An 18,136-nucleotide genomic window follows, 5' to 3' on the forward strand; every position below is an offset into this window, starting at 1 on the left:
GAAGAATTATACAGAACTGGCATAATTATTTTCTTAAATATTTGATAGGTCATAAAACAAATTATTTAGCTCTTTAGATAAAAATATGAAAAATATATAGAATGTTCATGTGTAAAAAGAGTAGTTGCCTTTTTTTAACCTCTTATCTTCCAGGCAATGGCCCCCAAAATTTAAAAACTAGGATCTGTGTAATCGTTCCTATAAGCCTATGTATATTATTTACCCTTTTATTAGTAACTACAGATTCTTTAAAAGCTCAAAAGAGCAATTTGTTTATGATCACACAGAAACGATAGAAAATTTGATCATCTAAAGTTACATTCTAACACTAGTTTTATTTACTCTGCATTTATCAGTATAAAACAAGCAAAAACAAGATTTGGATATGAAAAGAGAAGCAAAATAAAGAACAGGCATCTTGTCAATTCACTCTTAGGATAAAGATGGAATATAACATGTTGCAAGTGTTTATTCTACACAGTTCAAGAGGCACAGCACAGTAGTTAAGGCTGCCAAAGTTAAATCTTGAGTCCATCATCTACTAGATGTGTGATAAGGGGCTATGTATCCTATGGAAGTCATGTTTGTCTGTAGAATAAGATGACTAATATTATCCTTACAAGGGTTTAAAAGGATAAAATTATCAAACTAATATAATCCATATAAAGACATTAAATAAAAATCAGACTTTTTTTCTTCAGTAATCTGCCATTCCAGTTTTTGTTTTGTCTGTGTGGGTTTCTGTTATTTTTGCAGTGCTGAGGACTGAACCCAAGTTGCTACATAGGCTAGATAAGCACTCTACCACTGAGTTATAGCCCCAAACCTGCCACTACTTTTTAAATGACAAAATTTATTTTAAAAAATAAAACTGTTCAGAAATTTATATATTACCTAAAAATTCACTCTGCACATACTGATAATTAATTTACAACTCACTTATTAATTTAGGTTAACATAACCCTTTCAGACCAGAAGGAGAAAATGTGACAGATCTCTTCACAGCATCACCATCTGGAATTTCAAATGACAAAACTGTGAATGATTTCAATGTTAAGTACAAAATGTATTTTTATGGTGAAAAAAAAAAAATTCAAGGGTGAGAAGTTCTTTGTGGTTACTGAAAATAACCCCTAACTTTTTAAATTCAACTAGCAAGGCTCTGTGTGTATAACTAGCAAGAAAATGCTACTCAAAGTCTAAAGAAAGTCTAAAGAAACCTAGTGGTACAAATCTCAGGCAGAATAATATACAATGGGAATGTACCAATCACCTCATGGAAGTCTTCTTGGTAGCACCCTACTAAAAGTCAATCCTACCCTACTAAACTTGAGTATAATAACTTTAATTCAGATCTTCCATTTTTAAAATGGTGCAAAAGTCATAATAAGCAAAACTCATACTTCAAATTTTGAATTCTGATCTAGTGCTAGGCTAGCAAAATGCCATGAAACATTCTCTCCAGATGCTGTGCAGTGGTAGAGCTTCAACTCCCATTCAGTCATGAAACGACAAGGGTAACCAATGCTTATTCTACAGTACACCTACTGTGTTGCTAAACTATGATATCTAGTAGGCTAGGTGTGTTCAATGTATTTTTTCACTTACCGTATTTTTGTATTTTTCAGAACATCACATCAAGGAATACAATGTTATTCTATTCTATAATATCAAGTTTGATAATTTGGTTTAACTGGTCAGACTTCCTCAAATTCCGTCCCAATCTTTCATCCTTTGGTTTTGGCATTTTACTTGAATCAAATAGTTTATAATATATATTCTATTTATGGATTTTCTATTTCGATATTGTTTCTGCATTTATTAGTGGTTAAAGAAAAGAGCAAATGATCACTTTCCAATATGGCTGTGTTGTGTGGGCATAGAAAAGGTTAAAGGGAATGGATTCTTTATCTCTTGAACAACACATTAAATTTTATACCTTTTTCATGGGACTTGGTTTAAAATTTTGAAACAAAGTCTAACAACTGGGGGAAATGATGAAAATCATTAGTTTAGAACACTGTCCAAAATAACGTTCTGCAAAAGTTTTTTAAGTCCCACTAGGCGTATGTGGCTACTGTACACTTGAAATGTGACTAGGAGGCCCAAAGAACAGAATTTTAGTGACTACTATTTTGGGCAGTATACATTTAGGTAACTTCCATTTGAAAATATTTATTAACATCATTCTTTAGAAGTTTTCCACCTAAATGTATACACAGTTATTCGCTTGGTATCCAGTGAAGACCTATTCCTGGTCCCTCCAGGTCCCTCTCTGCTATCAAAATCCATAGATATTAATGCCCCATAAAAAGAGCATAGTATTTGCATATAATGTACTTGCATTCTCCCATATACTATAAGCTCTATATTACTATAAGACATACATGCTACATAAAGTTATTTACTGCATTATTTAGAAAATAAGAAAAATAAGTCTGTATGTACAGTACAGATACAACCCACCCCAATATCTTGAGCCTGATTGTTTCAATCCGTGAATGCAAATCTTGTGGATACAGATAGCCAATTGTACTGGTAGCATAAACGCAATCTTTAAAAATTAATATGGCAAGAGAAGTACAAGTATTCCTTATCTGAAAATCCAAAATCTGAAATGATCCAAAGTAAGCAACTTTTTGAGCACTAACATGACAGAAGTGTAAAATCCCACACTTGACTTTAAGTGACCTGTCATAGTCAAAGTGTAGGTACACTAAAAAATACTGTATAAAATTACCTTCAGGCAATGTGTATAAGGTATGTATGACATGCAAATAAATTCTGTGTTGGAGTTGCGCTTTATTTCCAAGTTATCACATTGTATGTATGCAACTATTCCCAAAAGCAAAATCCAAAGCGCTTCTGATTCCAAACATCTGGATAAGGAATATTTAACCTGTAGTATCTATGATTTGATAACTTCTCTAGTCCTACTTTTACACATTATGCTGTTCTCTCATTTAAACATACCTATGACTACCTAGTCAAACCTTTTTGAGAAATGTTTCAATGGAATTACCATATAATTGTAGCAGAGATCTCAAGAATATATTTAGAAAGACTAGAACCACATAAATTCATCTAAAATTGTTATGGTTTGTGTCTAGTTGCCCTCCACCAAAAGCCTCGTGCAGTCACTGGGGCAAGCTTCTAGAGTTTGTGATTAATAAATGATCTAGTGCTGGGATTACGGGTGAGTGCTACCTGCAGGTAGTCTGGATGCAATATAAGGGACAGAGAGAGGCCTGCTCTCCGCTGCTGCTGCTTCTGCTCCTGCCTTTTTGCTCTTGCTATTTGTTATTTTCTGCTACCATGAACTGCTGCCCTCTGCCATGTGGCACTCTGCCTTGGAGCCACTGACTATGGACTAACACCTCCATAAACTGTCAGCTAAATAATCCTTTCTTTCCTTAATTCTGGGTGTCAGATATTTTGTCTCAACAAGAGAAAAGTAATCGAAATAATAGTGCATTAATTTTTTTTCCATTTATGTATTGGCTACAGGGTCTCACTATACAGCTCACTCGTAATGATCCTTCTACTTTCAACCTTGCCAGCACTGGGATTACAGGTGTGCACAACCACATCTGGACTCAATTGCTGGCTCAGTGCACACCTATATGTTCCCTCCTATGAACACTAGAAGTGATGCAGGTTGGTTATAAAAGTTCTAGTGATACCTCTAATGGCATTACCTGAGAACTATAGTCACACTGACCTAATTCAGTGCTTCATTATTACGTTGCATATGGCAAGACTTCACTCCCAACTTAACTTACTTTAATTTATTAAGATACTAATTTGGCTAGGGCCAGCCAGATAGTTCAATGGATTAAAGTGCCTGCTTAGGCAGATGCAGGGACCAGGATTCTATCCCCGGTGTGCCATGCCAGCCCCTCCCCCAGGGTGCACTGAGACAATGATAATGCCAGCGCTTGGGAAGCTGAAAACAGAAGAATCACATGAGTCTGATCTGTGTAGTAAGACCCTGTACATAATGTACTAAAAACAAAAATAAATTTTAAAAAGATACTAATTTGGTTTCTGAAAATATTTCTGAAAAAGATAACTCCACACAGCAGTTACCTGTGTGGGGGAAGAAGGCAAACAGGCTTAGAGTTGAGTATCAAGGGAGTTTATGTATCTGTGTTTTATTATAATTATGTCACAGGTACATAGGTTTATAGTACACACATAATGAGGCAGGGGTGTAAATTACTTTGTTTATTTCTCAACTCACCAATTTATTCATTCCCCAGAGTGGAAACTCCACAGCTAACAAAAATTTTGGTCAAAGGAGAAGTATTTGGAAGTATTATATATATTTCAGAGAAAGACAAATCCAGGTAGTATACGAGGTGCCTGAGAGAGCCAGCATTGGAGCATTAGAGACAAGAGTCAGAGACGTGCCAGAAAACAGGTAAGCACCAAGTATGAGCCAACAGTGTAATTTTACCAAGAATTGGCCTTGATCAGTAACATTTATGGCACTGTCCCTAAAATTATCTTTACTATATTTTTTCCAGTTTATAGTATATTACAGATGTTTAGAGCATATGTCTTTATTTAATTGTTCATAAGCAATTTTCTAATGTTCCAATGTGTTTTTAAATACTCACCATGTTTCAAAGTCACCTGATAATTTTGATTTAATTTCCCCACACCCAAAGTGCTGAAATTAGGGGTGCTACCATACTCTCTCCAACCAAAATCTGTTATTCTGAGAAGAACACTAAGTATCAGTTTACAATCTAACTGAACTTCCTACAATAGCCCTTTGAATTTCAAAACAGCACAGGAATCCACCTAAAGAAACTACTGAATATGCAGCTTTAGCAAACAGTAATTAAACATCAGAATGAATAATCTATTTTAATAACATATATATAAAACTTAAAAAATCTCAGTTCTGAAAGAGCAACAAAGTATTAGTAGGTATATGATACTTACAAAAAATAGTATGAATATATTGCCAGCAGAAAATGGACTGATCAGCATTCATATTTAGTCTCCAAAAAAATTGTAAGTTACTGACCTAACTAAAGAAAACAGTAATTCTTTACCTAGTTTGTTATTTCTCCTTATATTGGGAAGGAAATGATAACTCATTATAAAGCAGTTAATCACTGAGGCTTTGGTCTTTTGAGTCTAATGTAGTAAAAATTTTCAAAAGTCAATGTAGTATTCAGGATCAATTTAAGATAAAGTAAGTGCAAAAATATCATTTGATACCTGTGATACATTACTTTTAGAAGCTAACTTAAGAAAAAAAACTGAGACATGAGAGTCTTCTAGTGTAATTCAGTGTAAAGTGTCTAAAACAGAGGTTTTCCACTCCACATGCACAGAAGATTCACCTAGTGAACTGACCTCAGGCCACACCTCAAACCAATCAAGTCAATCTTTAGGGCATGGGAACCCATGCACCAATGTTTCTGAAACCTTGTGAAGGTAAACCAAGGCTGAGAAACCTAAAAAAAAAAAAAAGAAATGCAATTTGGTATTTAAAAAAATATAAACACATGCAAGATATGGAGTTTAAAAAAAAAACAAAACTTTTAAACCACTCCCTTTGTTTTGTTTATGGACAACAAAACTTTTTTCCAAGTGATCCTAACAAAATTTAAAGTAACAACTAAATTAATTTCAGTGAAATAAACTTGAGGAAACTGATCAGACAACAGGTAAACTACAAGAACAAGGGAGAAACAGAAATATCTTCTACAGGGCCGAGAATGTAGCTCAGCGGCATAAGCATCTGCCTGGCAAGTGCAAGGTCCCAAGTTCAATCACCCCCCTACCAAAAAAAAAAAAAAAAATCTTTTGTACTTCTGTAGTACTCACTGTACCTAGCTGCAATGGTCTACACCTTGACTTAAATGTGAGATGAAATTTTTTTCCACTGGACTTACATTTAACTCTTACCCTTGGCAAAAATAAAAAGTCTAAATGGTAATGACAAAAATCATTTGTCCCTATCAATAAAAAACACCACCCAATGGGGCCAGGGAGATGGCTCAGTGGAATAAGCGCTTCCCTGGCAAACTCAAGGGCCTGAGTTCAATCCCTGGTTCTGCCAAAAAAAAAAAAAAAAACACCAGCAGAGAGCAAACTTTAAAAAGCTTTCCAACACACCTGATGTGTCAAGGAATTTAAAATCAATTTTTATACAAATACTTTACAACTTTATTTTAAAAACAGTTAAGCATATATATGTCCCATTACTAATTAGTATTCAGAATCAAAGACATTAATAAACTCATCTCCTGCCTTTCCTGTAGGGAAGTTCTACCGTTGAATTTTTGAAAAAAGCATTTCCTTTATCATAATAGTAGTGTGCATTTACATTGTTTGAATATTTCATAGGCTAAGAATCAATTAATCCATCCAACCCTAGTGAGTACTAATCAGTTACCCACACTTAAGTACTCACTTTTGAGGACACTGTAGTAAACACACTCAGTCACTGAACTGTAACTGGCTAAATGAGGCAAAAAAAGAAAATAGAACACTTGTATTTGCTGCTCACAACAGGAATACGTTTACTCCTTTATTCACCAATCTATTGCATCAAAGCCAAAAAGTCATAGCATATGAACATTTATCACCCTATTTTTCATAACTACACTATCCCCAAAACTATGTAGTGACTCCATGCTTTCAATCAACCAATCAATATGTTGTCAAAGGACAGCAAACATAAAAAACCAGGAATAAAAGAGCTGAAGGGGCAGTGTCATGGTTTGTGTATAGGTGTTCCCCCAAAGCCTCATACAATCATGGGGTGCCTTCTGGAGTTTGTGATTATTGTAGGTGTGGATGCTGCCCCTGCCCTGGGGCAGGTAATGTGCATTACAATGTTGGGTGGGAAGAGAAGCTAGTTGCAAACTGCTGCTACTCCTTCCTTTGTGCTCTTGCTCTTTGCCACCGCCATGAAAGGTTGCTTTCTGCTATGTGCAGCTCTTGCCTTGGACCCAGCTGAATAAAGACTGAAACCTCCAGTAACTGTGAGCTAAATAAACCTTCCCTTCCTTCATTTTGGGTGTCAGGTATGAAACAAAAGAAGAGTAACTAAGACAGGCAGTATTGGGAAAGAAAACATTTTAAAAATAGGCAAAGTGCTTTAATGAAGTCTAAAAACTTGCCTCATTCCCATACAGAAAAGTCTATGTACACTTTACTTTCAAAATAAGTTAACTCAACTTCTCATTAACATAGGCCCTCTAAGGAAAGTTCCATTTCCAAAGATAAAACATAACTGCAGTTTAAAAAAATAAAAAATAAAAAATAACTACAGTTACACATGCTGTTCTAACAGAGAGCCTTTCCTCTGACAAGAAATAGTATCTAAGCTTACCTTGCCCTGCCAAAGACCTTAAGAGTGCCAGCGTTACATTAACAGATGAATGCAAGGCACACAAGCTAAACACACTTAACAAATGACCCATTTCAGTGATGGCGAACGTTTTAGAACATTCAACGGTAACAAACAGCCCACTATAGCAGGCATGCCACAGGTTCACCTCCTCTGATCTAGTTAGATTTCAGAATGATTACTGTCTGAGTACACATTATATCAATGTCAAAAATACATAATACATATTAAAAAGTTTATAATATAGTTAGGCTCTAGAAATGCAAATGCAGTTTCACAGATTTTACCTAACCTAAATTAGTGACATTAAGACTCAAGAAGGTGAAGGGGCCAGTGAGATAGCTCAGCAGTCTAAAGCGCCTATGTAGGCAAGCTTAGGCAGGAAGAAGAGACCATAGTTCAATCCCCAGCATCACATGCTATGCCAGGACCCACCCTCAGGGTGGGCTACGCCAGCCAAAAAAGACTCAGGAAGGTGAAAAAAAAAAAAAAAAATGGTATCAAAAGGTAATGCAATTAGCTCAAAGGTTTCTTTTTACATAATGAGCTCATACCTACATCAATAGACAATTTAATTTTTAAAACACATTTATTGAGTTGTAATTCACATATACAATTTACTCAGTAAAGTGTACGATTTAATGCTTTTTAGTATATTCAGTAAGTTGCACAACTATCACTCATAATCCAGGAGGGGGACTGCTGGAAATAAGCATGGATCCTTCTGCATGCCAGATTAAGTGCTCCACCTAAGTTATACAGACCACTGATTGCCCATGAAAGTAATTCCATAATCATAAAGTCATTATCAATTATTCCTTTCCCCTTCCATCATCTATCTTCTTCCCTATACTGTACTCTTAAATCTCAAGTAATCACTTACCTACTTTTTGTCTCCATATATGTGCCTATTCTACTTTCTAGGTTGTTTTTCCTCCAAATTATAATTATGCACCCTATGGCCAACACTTCTGTAATGGTTGATACCATTACAGTGTATCCACTTGAGAAGTTTAGAAATTTAACTAAGCAACTGAACAGGGGGCCAGGGTCCTCACTTTGCAAACATCCTCATCCTTTGCAAAAGAAGGATGATGGTATGAGTGCTATACCTGCCCTAGGGAGTGGCAGTCTGCTTACAGTACAAAGGAGGAAGAGAGACTTGTTCTTCCCTCTTTTTTTTTTTTTTTTTTTTGTGGAACTGGGAATTGAACTGAGGCCCTTGCACTTACAAGGGAAGCGCTTATTCTACTGAGTCATCTCCCCGGCTCCCCTCCCCTTTCTGCTTTTACTGTCTTCTGCCATCTTGAAGTATTACCCCTTTATCACATTAACTATTCATCCACTGATGGGCCTCTAGGTCAATAACATGTTTTAGCTATTTTGAATAGTACTGAAATGAACACATAAATGCAGGTATCTCTTATTTTCCTTGAATATATATCTAGTAGTAGGATTGTATTTTTTATTTTTTTAGTATTTTTTACCCACCCAAACCCAGGCCATGCAAGTGTGTGGGAGAGCTTCTGCGCTGTCCTGCACCCACTGAACCAAGCCCATGCCCGCAGCATGAGACCTTTCCTCATATTCGCCAGACCACCCCCGCTGCTCCAGAGCCAGTCAAAGCCCGTCCTGTGAGTGAGAACTTCCACCACACTCTTGGGAGCCCTGCAGACCCACCAAAGCCCAGGCCTGGTGAGTGTGTGGGAGAGTTTCTGCGCTCTGCTGCACCCACCGTACCCTTCCAGACCTAGCCCAGCCCAGGCATACAGGCTTGGGGTGGAACTCTGCAGCTGAAGTCCCTGCAGTGAGACTACGGTCAAAACCATGCAACTAATCTTGCCAGAGGGACACAGCAGGCTCACCTCCAAGGGAAGCAGCAGGAAGGAGCTGGAAACAGTAGCAGACCGAAGCCAGGCACAACTACATGAACTAGAACTTGGTGTATCCGTACCTGAATTTCAGTAGGTGCTAAGGTTATAACCGCACCAAAGCTCTACACCAAAAGCCAGAGGTCAGTGCTGTATGAAATGATAAAGACAAGGAGCAAAATGCAATCTCAGACCTCGAGCAAAACCAGAATAAGTGCAGAGGACACTAGCTCATCTGAAATGTAAGAATTAACAGTGTCAGGAGTAAAGGAACAAATGCAGAAAGGTATAGAGGAAATCAGAGTAGAATTAATTTCTGGAGAAAAAAAAAAATATCTGAACTCATATCACCTGAAGTAAAGAATCAAATACAGAAACATATGAAGGAAACCCAATGCCCACCCAGAACAAGTGCAGAGGACACTAGCTCAGCTGAAATGTATGAATTAATAGCATCAAAAGTATATAAGCAACAACACAAAGGTATAGAGAAACTCAGAGCAGAATTATTTTCTAAAATAAAAAAAGAAATCTCTGAATTCATAGCATCTAAAGTAAACAATCAAGTTCATAAACATATGAAGGAAACCCAATCTGAAAAAAACTCTGCAGCAAAAGAATAACTGCTTCTAAAGAAGACATTGAAACAAAAATAGAGATTAGAAAAATGATGGATTCTTTGAATGAGCAATACAAGAAAGAAATAGATCAAAATAGATCACATGAAGCAGAGTCAAAGAGATGTGGAGGAACTTAAAATCTCAATCATAAGCCTGAAAAACCGTTTGAATGAAAGTGAAGATAAGAATTTCAGATCTTGAAGACGCTGGTGCAGCTAGTGAAAAAGTAAGAAAAGATCTCTTAAAAACAAATAGAATGCAGGAAAAAATAATTCATCACATGCAAGACGATGCAAAGATGAACAATGTGAGACTAATAGGCTCAATGAGAAAGAAGGAGTCAATACAAATGATACAAAAAGACTATAGGCACAAGTAATAGAAGAAAACTTCCCAAATATGAGAAAACAATCTGACATTTAGGTAACAGAACACTAAATAACTTCAACCCAATTAAAAACATACCAAGACATATAATAGTCAAGATTCCAGAAATCCAGCACAAGAACAATATACTGAAAGCTGCTAGAGAAAATAAGCAGATCACATTCAAAAGAAAACCCATCAGAATTACGGCCAACTTCTCTTCACAAACCATGAAGGCAAGAAGAGCATGGAGCAGAGTACTTCAAGTCCTCTATGAAAACAGATTTCAGCCCAGACTACTATACCCTGCAAAACTCTCTTTGAAGTTTGATGGAGAAGTGAAATACTTCCATGACAAAGAACAGCTAAAAAATTTCGCGATGACAAAGCCAACCTTACACAGGCTACTGAAAGATGTTCTAGAGAGAGACCAAAACGATCAGAACTCCATGAATGAGATCAGAAGTAACCAACTAAATAGGGTAAGCAATTAAACACAAAAGAAAAAGGAGTAAACGATAACAGGTAAATAACATGGCAACCGTAAGTCAATACATCTCAATTCTAACCATCAATGTAAATGGACTCAATTCACCAATTAAGAGAAATAGACTGGCACCATGGATTAGGAAACAAAATCCAACAATATGCTGTATACAAGAAACACATTTAACTCATAAAGACATTCATAGGCTGAAAGTCAAAGGATGGAACAATACTACAGGCCCAGCACCTCAGAAAAAAGCAAGGGTAGCAATCCTATCATCAGTCTCAACTTCAAGCCAAGAATGATCAAGCGAAATAAAGAAGGCCACTATACACTGGTTAGGGGAAAATTCAAGAGGAAGAGGTAACACTCATAAATATCTATGCACCAAACACGGGAGCACCCAACTATATAAGACAAATCTTCATGGACATGAAAAATCTAATATCCAATACCACAATCTTAACAGGAGACCTTAACACCCCCTTATCACAAAAAGATAGATCAACCAGACAAAAAATTAGCAAAGAAGTAGCAGAACTGAACTAAAGCTTGGAACAAATGGATTTGGTAGACATATACAGAGTGTTCCACCCAAACACAGCTGAATACACATTTTTTCAGCTGCACCCGGCTCAGTGAGAAGGAGAGGAGGCGAGACAGCAGGAGACACTCAGAGAGAGGGAAAGACCAGGAGAGACTGAGGCCGCACCGCCTGTTTAGACTACTCATCTTGAATCCTGATTTCTTAACTTTACCTCCACTCGTGACAAGGACATCTGGACTTTGAGGAACTTTGCTCCTAATTTCCACATTGATGAGTCAAGAGTGGAAAATTTGAAGAGATGCAAGCAGAAAAAAGAAATTAAACCAGGCCTGACAGCAATGTGACAGACATGATGGAGGTTGAGCCCTCCTAATCAGACTTTATCTCCTGTGACTGAACAGGCCATTGGAACGCGGTCCCTGACATCCAGGGCAACTCGGAGGCCATGAGTGTGCAGAAGCTGGCTGGAGACATGGGCGAGCTGGCCCTTGAGGGGGCAGAAGGACAGGCAGAGGCAAGTGCTATGAACAAGGAAGCCAGCAACCAGCCTGAGAGCAGCAGTGGGGCCACCTCCTCTTGTGTCTGACTTTGTCCTGGAGGCCGGAAGAGAGACCTGCTGCTCCCTGCCAGAATGGGAACCTGGGCACAAGCCCAGCAGCCTCCTTTCTGAGCCCATGTCGCAGGCCAGAGTGAGAGGCCTCTGTGGCCCCTAACCTGGGAAGCCCTCTGCCCACACCCACAGGCTTCACGTTCCCACTGTCTTCTCTCCGTGCCCAAGACACTATAAGCACAGGATATTATTTATTCAGCTGGCACAGGGCTCGGGCTAGGGCCTGCCTACCAGGTGAGCAGCCCACAAGGGGACACCACTCTGTGGGCCACCTGCACAGGGACCATGTCCCAGCACCAACCCTCCTTTCCATCCCCAGCCTTCCAGGTCAAGACCTTATGACCCCTTTTTTTAAAAAAACATTTTTGAACTTTTTAAAAACTTTAAACCTTTTTTTCAACATAGAGTGCGGGAACTGATAATCAATTCACTTTTTGGTTTTTTGTTTTGTTTCGTTTTTTAGGAAAGCCATTTTAAGCTCAACTCTAACCATCTACGTAGCTCTGAGGTTCCCTCATGGAACTTCACAGACCCATATATAGGCAAGGAATTTGGGCCCAAAACTAACAGAGTAACCCTTTGCCCTTTCTACCAAAATAAGTGACTTAGCCCCTAGGAAATAAATGCTGGTGATTTGTTAAAAAAGAAAAAAAAAAAAAAAAGAAAAAAAAGAAAGGAAGGAATAACACAATTAAAAGGAAAGCAAGAACTTGAGGATTGGACAATGAGAGGGCAAGGAGAAAAGCTGGGAAACATGACAGGAGCAAAGCCATACATGTATACGCCCAAGGTGGGTAAGGCAATGATCCTGAGAAACATCAGCAGGTTTTTGAAACTAGCAGTTAATTGGTAGGATTCTCACCCTAACTATAAATGCTGATACGTGTGAACCAAGCAACTGCACTTAAGATAGCAATGTGTAATAGAAGGGTCATGCTTGGAATGCCAGTCATTCTGGTCTTATACGTATTTCTTATCATGACATACCAATTATTACCATACTGTCTCTCAAGTAAAAGTTTTCATTTTTGTTTTAAATAAAGGGTAATAAATGAAAAAGACACAAGGAAAAAAAGTGTCACAGGACTGTCCTGCTATAATGCTGTATATGGTTAGATTTCTAAATTGCTATGTAAAAATATGGAAATGTTTATTCCTACTTTTTGAAATTATTTTTTTCTTCATATTCTGTAGGGACTTAAAAGTTTAACGTATCAACACTTGATGGAAAATACTTGTTCCATGTTATGCCTAAGATGTTTGATATTTAGACAAATAGGGTAAACCGATCTGCGTATATTGCAGGTTAATAATAAGCTTCTCTTCTGGAGGGTTAACAACCTGTTTGCAGATCAAAAATTGGAGAAAAGGAAGGGCTGCAAGGTCAGCCAACATTTTGGCCCTAGCCTTTCAAGGTCAGTGAAGACTCAGGACATAGGAGAACCTGTACTATAACATCATATAACTCAGTTGTGCCCCAAATTTTCTGATCAAGGAGATTATGGAGCCACAGAGGAATGCAATCAATGATGTAGAATGTGCCTAAGGAGAGTCACATGGAGAGAAAACATTCTCTCAGGCTTTCACAGAGAGCAAATTGGTCAAGCAATGACCATGACTCATCCATATAGCTGACACTGACAAAGGATCTACAAAGTGCAGTACAAGGTTACAGGATAAATCCTGACAGTACTTGACTGACCTTATCAGATACAAAAGTTACATTTCTTGCTATATAGGTCTTGCTTTATCTTGGTCTTAACCATCCAGATGAAAAGTATAAAAATGAGGTATATAAAGTAAAGCCATATTAATATGCTGAGCTGTGAAAGGCTCAGGTCAACAACTTCTGTGGATAACCCACTACTATTGTTTTTTGTTTTTTGTTTTTTATTTATTTGAGAGAGAGAGAGAGAGAGAGTGTGTGTGTGTGGTGTGTGTGTGGCCAGCTCAGCCCACCAGGGGGCAGGGCTGGCTGGCATGTGGTGCTGGGGGATTGAACCGCGGTCCCTGATGCCTTGCTAAGCTTGTTCTAAGTAAGTGCTTTAGACCACTGAGCCATCTCTCCAGCCCCAACCCACTACTATTGTGGACTGCTGGACTGTGTTGGATTGTTTTGCTGAATTCACACACCTACAGTATTTAGATGCCAATGGAATACCCATCTCTGACAGGACTAAACAAAAAGAGGGGATACAAAGGAAGGACCATTTGTATTTGTATATACAGAATAGTTAGGATAGATATACAGCTACTTTTGCTTAATTCAACGAGAAGAAAGATTTGTACTGATAATATTTGGACAGGATATCCTTTCTCCTTCTTGTACTATGGATAACCACTAAGAAGATAACAACGTACTATGTATTAATTATTGAAACTGTCCTACTAATCAGCTTTGAAACTGTCTCACTGATATTTGTTTCTCAATAAAATAAAAAATATTCTGAGAAACCGCGCCGGCCCCACCCCCAAGGTGCACTGAGATGGCGATTGAGACTGGGTGTGGTGGCGCACACCTGTAATCCCAGTTCTTGAGAGACTGTAAATAGATGGATCACTATGAGGCCGATCTAGTAGTGATACCCTGAACACCATGTAGACCCTTCCCTAAAATAAAAAAAATTTAAAAATTAAAAAAATTTGAGAAACCTCCAGTATGTTTTCCAAATGAATGTATTAATTGAATGTTCCAACAAAAGTGTTTGAGTTTTCTCTACATTCTTGGTTAGTTCAGTTTTTGAAAGATACATGAGCTATTGTATATTCTTGAAAACAAGCTCTAACCATCTGACAAGGATGCTCATAATATAAATCTCTACCCCAAAATAAGCCAGAGTTTAGATCCTCAGCTGTGGAGTCATATTTACTATGTCTGTTGCAATACATGATGCACTGAATTATAAAATAACATTAATACAATACAAGTAATACTGACATTAATACTTAAATACTGTAAATTATAATTAAGTATTAATAAATACGCAAGCGGGTGCCTTGGATGACAGATAAATGAATAAACTCCAGGCTTACCGCCAAATTATCTATCTGCGTACAGACACAATGCATGAAAAGCGTTCATTTTGCTAACAAACAGATGTAGCTACGTCTAATTTCAACCTTCAGAATACAAAGAAAATTTTCTGAATTTTAGTGCCTACAGTTTCTCATCAATTTAGTGTGAACCATCATTCTTAACTGTTATCACTTTTGTTGCCACACCTGTATTGTAAGTCTTCAATTTACATTTGATTTAATAGAAACTTGTGAAGCACAGCCTGCAAGAAGTTGGGGACTTGGGTAAAGAATTCATGGGATACACCCAAGGGCAGTTGTGTTGCCCATACACTATGAGTAGGATATATGGACAAGAAGTGCTCATTTAAGTGGCTTTACTGAGGTTGGAGTCAATGGTTCTGCAGAAAATGGAGTTGCAAGAAATTCAGGCTGAAGAAATTCATTAATTTGGAGTTACGATGATGTTCCAAAAGATAGCATGACCGTTTTTGAATAAATGTAGATTTTTGTATGTGAATAAATGAATAAACGTAGATTGTTGTGCATGAATAAGACAGCTCCTGAAAATAACTTCTATTGAGTCACTTGGAGAAAAAATGTAAGACCCAGTCCTATTTTCAAGAAAATACGTGATAAAGGCAATGTGACAAGAACAAAAATAAGAGTGACACATTTTAACAAGTGTTAAAGGTGGTATATCCAGGAATAAAAAATGGAACCCTTTCCCCCAAGTAACATGCAAAAAAGAAAAAAGAAGAAAAGGCATTCCTACATAGTAGAGGAAGATGAGTAAAATGTTCTTCGAGGCCTATTTCAAATAAGGTTCTATTATTTTACAATTCATTTGATCTTCACACAGTAAGACCCTGACAGTCTTAACTACTACACTTAACCTACATCCACCTAACTAAATTACTGACATCATTTGTTTCTCACTAGTGGCTACACTTTGCAAAAATGCCTCTGTAAGGGAATGAAAAAGTGGGAGAAGAAAAAAGAGGGAACAGGAGAAACAGAAAGGAAGACAGAGGGAAAAGGGGAGTGCAGGTCACACCAGTAACAGCAGCAAAAAATACATACAAAAGGGTATGTTCATACACTGAAGAAATAAATCCAAGTAAGATCTATAGCTTAATCAACAGTATTGCACCAATATCTTGTATTTTATTTTAATGCTATGGCTTTATAATATGCTATCAGGAGAAGCTCGGTGAAGGAGCCACAGAAACTCTACATCATTCACACAATCTAAAGTCATTTCAAAAAAAAAAGAATTAAATGCAGAAAATATGTATCACCAAAAAAAAATCTGTGTAATGAGACAAAAAAAAGTCATAAAATCCCCAAACGTAAAAGATCTGTAAAAAAAAAATTTCCAAAGTGAAGTCCAAATATTTTAACACTGAGCCAAGGAGATAGCTCAGCAGCGTAAGTACCTGTCTGGTAAGTGTAAGTAAGGTCTTCAGTTCAATCCCCAGTACCAAAATAAATAAGTAAATAAATGAATAACACATATTGTAACTATCATTATAATCATACTAATTTTAAATCCTCATGCCTTTTAAAAAATAATTCTGAGGCTCATATGAAATAGTAAATAATCAAGACCACAAAGAATACTGCTATAAAGATGAGCCTTACTGGGTTGTGAGGAATACAAAGCTGTAAGAAATAGAAGTAGCATAACCCTAATGTTACCAATCAATTGAAGATTCCTTGGCAAAGTAGCTCTGTTGGAGACTTACCTAAAAAATTCTCTCATGCTTCCAGCAGAGGGAGAAGAGCAGCTATTTGAAACTGCCCAAGCATTTCTATTGTCAGTAACACCTCAAAATAAACTACTTTATCAGAGCCTAACCAATTTGCTGGAAAGGGAACAGCAAACTCCAGGCCCTTCTAGCCTTCCTATCTCAAAATAAGTGTTGGGAAGGGGGAGGGGGCCAGAGGGGGATCAAAGCACTCATAAAAGTCAGTGTCTAAACAGCCTCAGTAACTGACACAGACCTAATCACAGGATAGCAGAACACTTCCCCTCACTTTGCATTAACAGAGCTCCAGAATTATTAGAGGATAACTTAAGAAGCTTCCCAGGATGTTTAAAGAGCAGTAATTAGGTAAATTAAAAAAAAAAAAAAAAAAAAGACAGGCAAAACAAGTACACCAGCAGGATTTTAACCTGTCTTCAAAGATACAGCTGTGCAGCTATAAAGAAGTATTAGAGGCTTTCACATGTAAATAGATGCAACTAGAGGCTATACTCATAAGTGAAATAAATCAGATCCACATGTCTTAACACTGTATTATCTCCCTAGTGTAAGAACCTGAAAGAGGAAATAAATTTCTGAAAGGCACAATAGATATAGTAAAAGGGAAAAAAAATCTCTCAAAAAGAATAAACAACTGGAATGAGGGAAAGAAAAGAAAAATGGAAGGGGAAAAAATCATATATTTATATATACAAGACCACTGAAATGATTGTACTACTAATTTCTATCAGTTTTTTGAAGGTGGCAGTTAATATTTAAAACTTGTATTTTAGGGCCGGTCAAATAGCTCACGGGCCAGGGGTTCGATCTCCAGAGCCTGCCTTGCCAGTCCCACCTGTAGGGTATGCTGAGATAGATAGTTTATTCTACTAAGCTATCTCCCTGGCCCTCTCAAATACTTCTGAGTACAATTCTGAACAACATAACTTTGATATGGTATAAACCGGTTTGAAAATATTTTTCAAACTTGTTACCCTGAGAAAGTTATACATTAAGTAATGTGGTTACTAAAATATTTTCAAATGCTTTATCAGGTTCAAAATCTTTTAAAAATACAAAATCATTTTTATTTTCATAGTCATAGTAAAAATACGCTTAAAATATAGTGAAAATATTAAAAGGATACTTTGAAAAAATGAAAAATTAGCCTTTATTATTTTACATATTAATAAAACCATTTCCTTTGCAGAGTTCTTTCATATGGATTCCCTAGTAGAAATAATTTCTGTGTGCATAGATACAGGTTTTTTTCTGTTTATCTTGCTTCATCTTCTCTGAGTTGCATGATCTGTGGCTTAGTGTCTCTGTTTTGAAAAATTCTCCATCATTATTACTTTGGGTATTTCTTTGGTTCATTTCTCCTTCTTTTGGTATTTTCATTATGCATAGTTGTATCCTTTGTAATTGTCCTTTAGTTGTGTACTATCTTTTTTTTTTTTTTTGTGTTTTCGGTGTTATATTAACAGTATTTTA

General features: G+C 37.0%; 1 protein-coding gene and 1 pseudogene across 2 annotated transcripts in view; one reads left to right on the top strand and one right to left on the bottom strand.

The window, feature by feature from the left end:
• Hs2st1 (heparan sulfate 2-O-sulfotransferase 1) overlaps nt 1–18,136 on the bottom strand; it is a 186,280-nt gene that overhangs the window by 151,754 nt on the left and 16,390 nt on the right. The window lies entirely within an intron of this gene.
• On the top strand, nt 11,619–12,028 carry LOC105743250 (annotated as a pseudogene).

This window comes from Octodon degus, unplaced genomic scaffold, assembly GCF_000260255.1.
Source record: "Octodon degus isolate 3935 unplaced genomic scaffold, OctDeg1.0 scaffold00109, whole genome shotgun sequence".
Taxonomy (NCBI): domain Eukaryota; kingdom Metazoa; phylum Chordata; class Mammalia; order Rodentia; family Octodontidae; genus Octodon; species Octodon degus.